The sequence below is a fragment of the Lycorma delicatula genome, chromosome 9 (genome assembly GCF_047948215.1).
Source record: "Lycorma delicatula isolate Av1 chromosome 9, ASM4794821v1, whole genome shotgun sequence".
NCBI classification, from domain to species: domain Eukaryota; kingdom Metazoa; phylum Arthropoda; class Insecta; order Hemiptera; family Fulgoridae; genus Lycorma; species Lycorma delicatula.
In genome coordinates this window covers 84,916,433-84,927,243 of record NC_134463.1, presented here as the reverse complement: position 1 = coordinate 84,927,243, position 10,811 = coordinate 84,916,433, and the positions used below count along the sequence as shown (strand labels likewise).

General features: G+C 31.1%; 1 protein-coding gene across 4 annotated transcripts in view; it reads left to right on the top strand.

The window, feature by feature from the left end:
• The first annotated feature begins 10,487 nt into the window (after positions 1 to 10,487).
• Positions 10,488 to 10,811, top strand: part of LOC142329859 (uncharacterized) — an 86,943-nt gene continuing 86,619 nt past the window's right edge. For all 4 annotated transcript variants that reach the window (XR_012757604.1, XM_075374739.1, XM_075374738.1 and 1 more), the window contains exon 1: positions 10,488 to 10,723. The gene's annotated coding sequence lies outside the window, so the exon portion shown is untranslated. The remainder of the gene's footprint in view (positions 10,724 to 10,811) is intronic.

Genomic DNA, 10,811 nt, shown 5'->3' with positions numbered 1-10,811 from the left:
TTTATTATTATTTTTATTAATATTACCTTAATTTTTTTAGTGCCAAGCAAATAACCTTTAATTATTAACAGATTTTTACAGATTTACAAGAAAAGTATAATATAGTTTCAAGCCATTCAATATCTCTTAACTTTGACTTACAGTAATGAATCACAAATAAAATGAAAGAAACTCTTACAGATTTCCCTACAAGTATTGAATGTGAGTATTGATTCTCATACAGCACACATCCAAATGATAGTAGAGTAGAGTTAGAGATAGTAGAGTAGAGTACTGGCATGTCTGGAGTAGTGGAAGCGACAAATGCTTCAGTCCTGTGCCTCAAGATCAGGTAGACCATTAAGTAGCAATGGCACATGTACAAGATCCTTTATAAAACTTCAAAGGAACAAATTATATGGGGTCATATTGAGTCTTGGAGGCTATCATAAACAAGCTCTCATTAGGTCCATGCTGATCGACCCAGCAGTTGGGAAAACATCATTCAACTAATTCCTTATGTATGCCTAAAAGGAGATGAACAATCTTGTTGTCAAATAAAATACTCGGGTCCATCTTGCAGTTGAGAAAAGTGCTATGTATGCATCACATCCAAATAAGCAACTTCTGTTTCTCGTGCTTCAGCGTAAAAGAATTTTGCCATCACGATATTACACAAAAACATTTAATTTTGAGCAGTCCCTTTCACATTACAAGCATTACAGGAATTTTCTGATCCCCCCCCCAGATACAGACATTATGTGTGTTAACTTTTCCACTAAGATGAAATATTGACTCATACAATATTAATATAAGATGAAATATTGACACAATATGATAAAAAGTCATCGTCTTCATCCTGCTATATTTCTATTGCAATGATGGCAAGCACAGCATAGTTGGTAGACCCAACAGCTGTAATGGTATGGACACATAAGTTAGGATTTTTTAAAATATTACACATTGTCATCACCAGTATTGCAAGTTCACAGTCAGCCTTTCTAAGATTTTTTAGGGCTGCACAGGAAAGATTCCCTGTCAAGTTCAAAATTTCCTTCAGAACCCTCTGTTATCCCATACTCTTCCCTTTATCCAGTCATTTCAAACCATTATGCAATCGATGAATGTTATTGCCACTTATAGGATCACAATTAAACTTTCTATGGAACCCACATTGAACTATAATTAACTAGATTCACATCTAGCAAACTGCAAAATACATAAGACTCTCTGTTCAAGTCGCCAACTTATTAATGGTGAAAGTTAAAGCTATTACCGTGAAATTTTTCTTGATGTATACATGCTTTTTCAAAAAGTTAAATCTTTTTATTTTAGATACACAAAATTACTCAGTGTGAACGAAGAGTAAAACAAGTAATTTGTTCAAGTCAGTTCATTGTTAATAACTTAACATTCTTATGTTAATTGGTATTTAATATCTTCACAGTATTCTGTACTTTTCATAGGAAGTGACTAAAAGAGTTAGTTGGAACCTTACTAATATGTGGGATGTTGTGTTAGGTTGATACAAAATACACATGATCATAGAACAGAAGAGCTGACAACACATTTGTTTCTGATGTATGGCTTTCACACACGTACACACACTACTTAATTTAAATATGTAACATCTTTTTAAAATATAATATTTTTTTTGTTTATGTAATTCAATGATTCTAACTAAAGCATGCGTATATACCACGTGTAATTTGCGCAGGGTGCGGTACTAGCAGCAACAGTCGGTACTAACTAATGTCTTTTCACAACTTACATAGAACAAATTTCACTTGTACTGTCAGCAGACTGGTGCTGACGACCTGGTGCATTAAGTGCGAATCTTAACACACCAAGTACCTATTCAACCAAGCGATCAAGTTTGAGACCAAGCTATACCAAGTTACATTTTTACACTTTAAATATTATTCATTTATATAATTCTTCTGCTCACCTGTTACGTCACAACATAGCAATAGTTTAGAGAATTTTTTTGAGATGGGAGTGCGATTTTGCAAAATGTTTTTTGCAAATATTGTTTTTTTTTAATTAACAAATGTGCCTTAAAAAAATATGACCTTAATTAGGCGAAATCTCAAGATACTGAGGGTGACCTTGCCCTATAGCCTCATCACCCCCTTGACTTTTAGTTGAAAATTTAATGGCATCCGATACGTAGGAGTAATCTGACCAAGTTTGGTCAAAATTGGTTTAGTAGTTCTGGAGATATAAAGTGATTTAGAAGCCAACACCAAACACACACACACATACATATGAACATTAACATCCACAAAATTTCCATCTGATTTTTTGGTTTCCTTAGGGGTCAAAACATCAGGATTCTGTGAAAACCACATATATCCAAATTGGACCCATTTCAATACTTTCCCTTCTAGAGCTATAGTGCTACTTAGATGGGAAAGAATAAATAACTGACAGAACTGTATATACAACATGCCACATATTCTTCAAAGTTTAGAAAGCATAAATCTGTAAATGTGCACAGTAGTTCAGTCTGTGATGTGTGAAGTGGTAGTGATACTGCTAATAATTCAGTAAAGTAGATACTGCACTTTGATAAGATGTCTTGACTAGCAAGAAGCAAGTTGCTTTTTTTTGTTACACTGATGTTGCTAAGTTTGCATTCTCCATTTTCACATATTATAACCAACATTTTTCAATACTTATCAATAGTTTTTTTTTTTTTTTTTTTTTTTTTTTTTTTTTTTTTTTTTTTTTTTTTTTTTTTTTTTTTTTTTTTTTTTTTTTTTTTTTTTTTTTTTTTTTTTAATAATATTATCACATTCATAGAAAATTAAAAAATAACATTCTACGAGTCGGAGCGTGGAATGTTAGAAGCTTGAAAAAGGTTGGTAGGCTAGAAAATTTAAAAAAGGAAATGGGTAGGACAAATGTGGATATAGTAGGAATTAGTGAGGTTCGGTGGGAAGAGGAAGGCGACTTTTGGTCAGGTGATTTTAGAGTAATTAACTCAGCGTCAAATAATGGGCAGGCAGGAGTAGGTTTCATGATGAACAAGAAGATAGGGAGGAGAGTGGAGTATTTCAAAACGCATAGCGATAGAATCATTGTAATAAGGATAAAATCAAAACCTAAACCGACAACGATTATTAACGTCTATATGCCTACAAGCGCCCATGATGATGATGAGGTAGAGTGTGTATACGAAGAGATTGATGAAGCAATTAAACACGTAAAAGGAGATGAAAATTTAATAATAGTTGGAGATTGGAATGCAAGCACTGGAAAAGGCAAGGAAGGAAATATAGTGGGTGAATACGGGCTGGGCAAAAGGAATGATAGAGGGGACCGACTTATAGAGTTTTGCACGAAGTATAATTTAGTAATTGCCAACACCCAATTTAAAAATCATAATAGAAGAATATACACTTGGAAAAAGCCAGGCGATACTGGAAGGTATCAGATAGATTATATCATGGTTAAGCAAAGATTTAGAAATCAACTCGTTGACTGCAAAACTTACCCTGGAGCAGACATTGATAGCGACCATAATTTGGTGATAATGAAATGTAGATTGGGGCTTAAAAACCTGAAGAAAAGGTGTCAGATGAATCGGTGGAATTTAGAGAAGCTTGCGGAAGAGGAGGTAAAGAAGATTTTTGAGGAGGACATCGCTAGAGGTCTGAGTAAAAAAGATAAGATAGAAAATGTAGAAGAAGAATGGGAGAATGTTAAAAAGGAAATTCTTAAATCAGCAGAAGCGAACTTAGGCGGAATAAAGAGAACTGGTAGAAAACCTTGGGTTTCAGACGATATATTGCAGCTGATGGATGAACGTAGAAAATATAAGAATGCTAGTGATGAAGAAAGTAAAAGGAACTATCGGCAATTAAGAAATGCTATAAACAGGAAGTGCAAACTGGCGAAAGAAGAGTGGATTAAAGAAAAGTGTTCAGAAGTGGAAAGAGAAATGAACATTGGTAAAATAGACGGAGCATACAGGAAAGTTAAGGAAAATTTTGGGGTACATAAATTAAAATCTAATAATGTGTTAAACAAAGATGGTACACCTATATATAATACGAAAGGTAAAGTCGATAGATGGGTGGAATATATTGAAGAGTTATACGGAGGAAATGAATTAGAAAATGGTTTTATAGAGGAAGAAGAGGAAGTTGAGGAGGATGAAATGGGAGAAACAATACTGAGATCTGAATTTAAGAGAGCATTAAAAGATTTAAATGGCAGAAAGGCTCCTGGAATAGACGGAATACCTGTAGAATTACTGCGCAGTGCAGGGGAGGAGGCGATTGATAGATTATACAAACTGGTGTGTAATATTTATGAAAAAGGGGAATTTCCGTCAGACTTCAAAAAAAGTGTTATAGTAATGATACCAAAGAAATCAGGGGCAGATAAATGTGAAGAATACAGAACAATTAGTTTAACTAGTCATGCATCAAAAATCTTAACTAGAATTCTATACAGAAGAATTGAGAGGAGAGTGGAGGAAGTGTTAGGAGAAGACCAATTTGGTTTCAGGAAAAGTATAGGGACACGGGAAGCAATTTTAGGCCTCAGATTAATAGTAGAAGGAAGATTAAAGAAAAACAAACCAACATACTTGGCGTTTATAGACCTAGAAAAGGCATTCGATAACGTAGACTGGAATAAAATGTTCAGCATTTTAAAAAAATTAGGGTTCAAATACAGAGATAGAAGAACAATTGCTAACATGTACAGGAACCAAACAGCAACAGTAGCAATTGAAGAACATAAGAAAGAAGCCATAATAAGAAAGGGAGTCCGACAAGGATGTTCTCTATCTCCGTTACTTTTTAATCTTTACATGGAACTAGCAGTTAATGATGTTAAAGAACAATTTAGATTCGGAGTAACAGTACAAGGTGAAAAGATAAAGATGCTACGATTTGCTGATGATATAGTAATTCTAGCCGAGAATAAAAAGGATTTAGAAGAAACAATGAACGGCATAGATGAAGTCCTACGCAAGAACTATTGCATGAAAATAAACAAGAACAAAACAAAAGTAATGAAATGTAGTAGAAATAACAAAGATGGACCACTGAATGTGAAAATAGGAGGAGAAAAGATTATGGAGGTAGAAGAATTTTGTTATTTGGGAAGTAGAATTACTAAAGATGGACGAAGCAGGAGCGATATAAAATGCCGAATAGCACAAGCTAAACGAGCCTTCAGTAAGAAATATAAGCTGTTTACATCAAAAATTAATTTAAATGTCAGGAAAAGATTTTTGAAAGTGTATGTTTGGAGTGTCGCTTTATATGGAAGTGAAACTTGGACAATCGGAGTATCTGAGAAGAAAAGGTTAGAAGCTTTTGAAATGTGGTGCTATAGGAGAATGTTAAAAATCAGATGGGTGGATAAAGTGACAAATGAGGAGGTATTGCGGCAAATAGATGAAGAAAGAACCATCTGGAAAAATATAGTTAAAAGAAGAGACAGACTTATAGGCCACATACTAAGGCATCCTGGAATAGTCGCTTTAATTTTGGAAGGACAGGTAGAAGGGAAAAATTGTGTAGGCAGGCCACGTTTGGAATATGTAAAACAAATTGTTAGGGATGTAGGATGTAGAGGGTATACTGAAATGAAACGACTAGCACTAGATAGGGAATCTTGGAGAGCTGCATCAAACCAGTCAAGTGACTGAAGACAAAAAAAAAAAAAAAAATCACATTCATAATGTCTTACTTCTGTAATGTCTCAGCAAGAACTATCTACAGATTAGGATGAGCAATTGAAAAAATCAAAATAAAAGATAATGAACATTTACAACAAAATAAGTGAAGAAAATCCAAAAATGTTAAATTCAGAAATTCATGCTCATGTAGCTGACTTTTGCAGCATGTCTACTTACATGGTATTTATAATTATATAAGTTTATCAAATTAACCAGGAGAGAATGATGATTTTTTACATCCAGAAAATCCAAAAAAATTATGGAAAATTCTGAAGAGTATGGGTTATCGATGGAAGAAAACTGAAAATAATAAAAAGATTTAGGAAAAAAACCACATTATGTTTCAAAGAAGTAGATATTGAAAATAAATGTTAATTAGTTCTGAAAGCAAACCCAATTATACTGGCAAACACAGTTTTTGGTACTCAAAAAGTTTATTGTGTTTCTAAGATAACTTTTTATGCTGAATTCAAAGATGCTATTATTTCTGTGCAATGCACAGTTTTTATACTATAATGTTTTTTAAGTAATGCATTTTCAGAATTGATAGTTATTTTTTAGTATTATTTATATATATAAAACAATATTTTAAATAGTTTCAAATAGAGGGTGCACATAAACTTACCATTATGAAGGGAGTATCTGTATATATATGCATGATGAATGATTCATTCACTGATGCGTTAGCATGTTGGCAGTCTTGTTAGTCAAACAGTAACACTTCATTAACAGACCAGTATTGCTCAAACACTCACACCTATTGTGGTTTCATTTTATTTTTTCTACCAAGTTACACCTATTTTGTGAAGTGTGTTGTGTTAGAGAATAAATATGCCAAGGAAGTATTCAATGGATAACTTTTGTTATGTTTGTGGAGGATTTGACATTTAAAGTTATAAACTTCATTTTACCTGTAATGTGGGGAATGAAGATAAGAATTGGGACATCCATATTTGTTGTTCAGCCTAAATAAAAACATCTTAGATGTAGCTATGGGTTCTCAGTACCCAAGCTTTGCCATAATCATGGTATGGCATGAATCACAAGATCATTCATTGAACTTTTCTTTCTGTTGTATAAAGATAAAAGGAATAAGTAGTAAATCCAAAAATACAGTAAAGCATTAAATTTTTTTATCTGCCAAATCAGGGCATGAAATGTTCTGGCCATAGCAAGTATTGTATTGGTATTTCTTATATTCCTGCTGATTAAACATCCATCCCCATCCTGTGGATCAACAACTTTCAAAATTTTGACAAGTAATATCAATTATTACGTTTAAACATTTATTTTGGCTCAATATTTACATAGGCTTGGAAATTGTTACGTAGCAGCCTCAGGCTAAAAGTTCATTAGTCCTGAAATTCAGATGATTAAGAGAAAACAGAGAAGTTTAAGGACTAAAAACCAGAGATATCTTCTTTATATGATAAATTTTGGGGAAATAATTTTTTTTTCATATAGTGATTTTGAGGAATGCGAGAAGAATAAAGGAAAGGAAGTTCTATTGGAGTTACTGACTAAACTAGACTTCCAAAACAAGTGTTAGAAACAAACATTTAATGGCTCTAACAACCAAGACACATGAAAGGAGAGAAAATGCAGCAAGAAAAATTGAAAACTGTGGTAATGGATAGAAGGAATCAGAGATAACTGTGCCCTACACATGAAAGTATATTAGGTTCAGACAAGAGGTTAGTAACAGTTCAACCATACATTTAAGAAGTTGTTCTCAATTGCTGGCTGTCAATGTATTTCTGAATTTTTAAAATCGTAATGCTTAAATAGAAATAAAATTTCAAATATTTTTGTTGAACTGTATGACAAAATGTGAAAGAATTAAAATTTATTTTAATATAAAGCAATTTTTTATCAAAATGCTAATGTATTTTCTTCCAAATAAAGAAGGTACTCCTCTGAAGAAGGTACTACTAATAATCTCCAAAATCTAATAAAGGAAATTTCAATATTTTGAAAGCAAGTAGTTATGCAGTAGTAATAATTTTAAACTCAAGAAATATCTCTAGTTTGGTAAATTGGTTGTAAATAGTAATTTGGAGGTACAAAATTATTTATAAATTTTAATTTTTTTTAAAATTTTATTAAAACTTTTCAAAGAAATAATAAAATGAATAATGTATTATTGAATTTTTCAGCTGTATAAGAGGCTATTAACAGTTCAATAGCATCTTTAAGTTGTATTAAGCATTGTTAGCTGTGCAGTAATTATATGATTGCAGTGTCGCAAAACCATCAGGTTATAAGGATGTAGTTACCAGGATAAAACAAAGTATTTATTAAACTATTCTTTTCAAAAATTTTATGCCTACACAATTACACTTTCCCTTCTCCTATTTAGTTTTTTGATGAAATGAATTTTGTATTGTGTAAAAATATCAAAGCCTGACTGGTATTCAAATCTACGCCTACCAGGTAAATGTCTAAACAATTTTGGTGCTTACACTACCCTTTCAATCTTTATAAAAACAATTCATTTTAACACATGTAAAGGATGTTGAATATTATGACTTCATACTTAATTTACTAAATTCAGAACATAAAAACAATAATTGCAAAAAAAATCTGACGATCCTCGTAAATAACTGTATCAAATTTAAAAATTTCCTTTCCCTCATCCTTTATGTAATTATAATATTTTTTTTTTAAATATAGAGACTGGAAGCATAATAAGGTCTTTTTGGTCAGCCCAAGTATGATGTGAAAAAATTCCCTTAGTTTGATAAAAGTAAGTATTGCTATATTTAAGGCATAAATGCTTAATTTTTCTTTTAGCAAAGTCGGTACATTTGTAACATTTAAATACATGAAAATATTCAAATATTAAATTTATTTAAATTAAAATTATTCAAATTTACCAGGACAAATAAAAATTTATGACTATTTGGAGTCAAAAGATGTAATATTATATTTCAGACTGGAATATACATATACATAATAAATATTTAATAAATCCATCCTAAGGCATGTTTATTGTATGTAGTTTAAATAGGATTATTTAACTACAAAATAAGTCTTGACAACTAAAGTAATGTTTAATTTAGTCATTTTATCTAAATTGTTATTTCAATCAGTCATATTAAAATATTAGGTTTATGTAAGTAAAATTAAATTAGTTATGTTTCTTAAAAAGGACTTACATTGTTAGATTTTAAAACTGTTATCTAATAATACTTTAAACTGTTTTAGTTGAATTTAATATCCATCTTATTTGCAAAATATAATTCAGTTTCGATCAATGTATTCTAATAGTCATCTAATAGTACGAATTCATTTCCTAAATTTGGCTTTATACAATTACATAATATTTTATTCTGTAGTTGTATTTTAATTACTACTCTTTTAATGTAAGTTGTATTCTGTTTTTTTCAGTTACTTTTGAGGGACTATGTCATGACCTCTTAGAGGATAATCTCTGACTTACAAAAGCATTAAGCCACATGAAATTGTTGAATGGAATTTTTTATTTTTTAACTCTAGAACTATATTATTGTGTGGTACAAGTTGCTAGGGATTATTTCTCAACTTCTGATTTTGTATGTTATTTTGTTCTTACAATTTCTTCTAAATTTTTTCCTATCGTTTATTTCTACATTTCCTTTGTTTAGGTTTTCTTTTAGTTGTTTTATGTACGGAGGCAGAGTTTTATATTTCCAAAATTTATCATAAAGTTTTTTGTTCAATCTCTGAATCCATTTGAAATATGTACTCCATGAAATTTAATCTTCTCTTTTGGATTGCGGTTTCTAGATCTTTAAAATTTTTATCTGTTTTTCTTATTTCCTCTTTAATTTTGTATTTCTTTGACTTCATTTTGTATACTTCTTTCATTTTTTCTTGGGCCATAGATTGTTCTTAAAATTTTCCTTTCAATTTTTAAAAGTGATTGTAGATTTGTTATATTGGAGGTTTCTGCCCTTTATAGTATTACTGGTTGCAATTTCCTTTTTATTTAATTCATTCTTTTTTGTGTTTTGTCTTTTTATTATAATGTAAAATTAATTTTTTAATGTTTACAGTATTTAATTTCTGTTGGCATGTCCTATGGCAAATATTGTTCTATGCATGTTGAACTGTGTTCTTAAACTACTGTAGTTAATTAGGTTTTTAAAAAAAAATAAGTGAAATTTATTGAAATAAAAAAGTATTGATTTTTTTTCTTCAATATTCTAAAGAACCCAGAATATTGCTGGATCCCTTTCCATGCTCAGTGATTGAAACAAAAACATAGATTGTTTATTCTGTGTATTCTTCAAAGAAGAGGACAGACAATAATAATAATATTAAACATATTCTGTTTAATAATATTAAACAGAATCATTCTCACTATTTTACTGTTCTGTTAGAATCAACATAATCTTACTAAGTACAAAAAATATGTATTAATACAAAAACCGATACCTTGTAATATCTAAAAGAAAATTGTAAGTATTAATTTTTTTATTCAATAATAAAACAAGTTTCGTTAATAATTAAAAACATATTCTAATAATGTGTATTGGTAATAGCAGCATCATAAACAATGAATTTCATTCTAGATGAATAGCATCATTGATAAAAAATATTTTTGACGTGCGGAACGTCGTGGAAGTTATTCGTTTAGCAATTATGCACGATACGATTTCATTATTTTTTGCCCATTCTGGCTGAAAGGGAATTTAGTCGTAGAGAGAATAAATTATTTATTTTATTTCCCCGTTTATGGTAACACTGTTACTATCTTTTTAAGACGGTCAAGGTTCCCCATACCCCTGATTCTCAGTAGCTCTCAAAAGTGAAGTTGGTTTGTTGTTTATAGTTCGGTTCAGTTACGCTAGGTTCGTCACGTGCGGATTTAATTCGTTGTAGTGATGAGATGGTCGGTGGCGGTTGCTGGTTTGTTCTATCTGTATTGCTTGTGTGTTAGTGCCTGTTAATCAAATTGTTAACTAGGCTTGTTAGCAAGTTTGTTTAAGAAGGGCGCTCTTTCGCCACCAGGATTTCCTCGTTTGTTTCTCTGATGATTCTTTACTGCTTTTGACGCAGGTAAATTCTTCATTCCTTTTTAAACGTTTTACACCTTTGCACTTTTGTATCTACTATAAAAAAACTTTTGTATGAGTTTGGAGAGGAA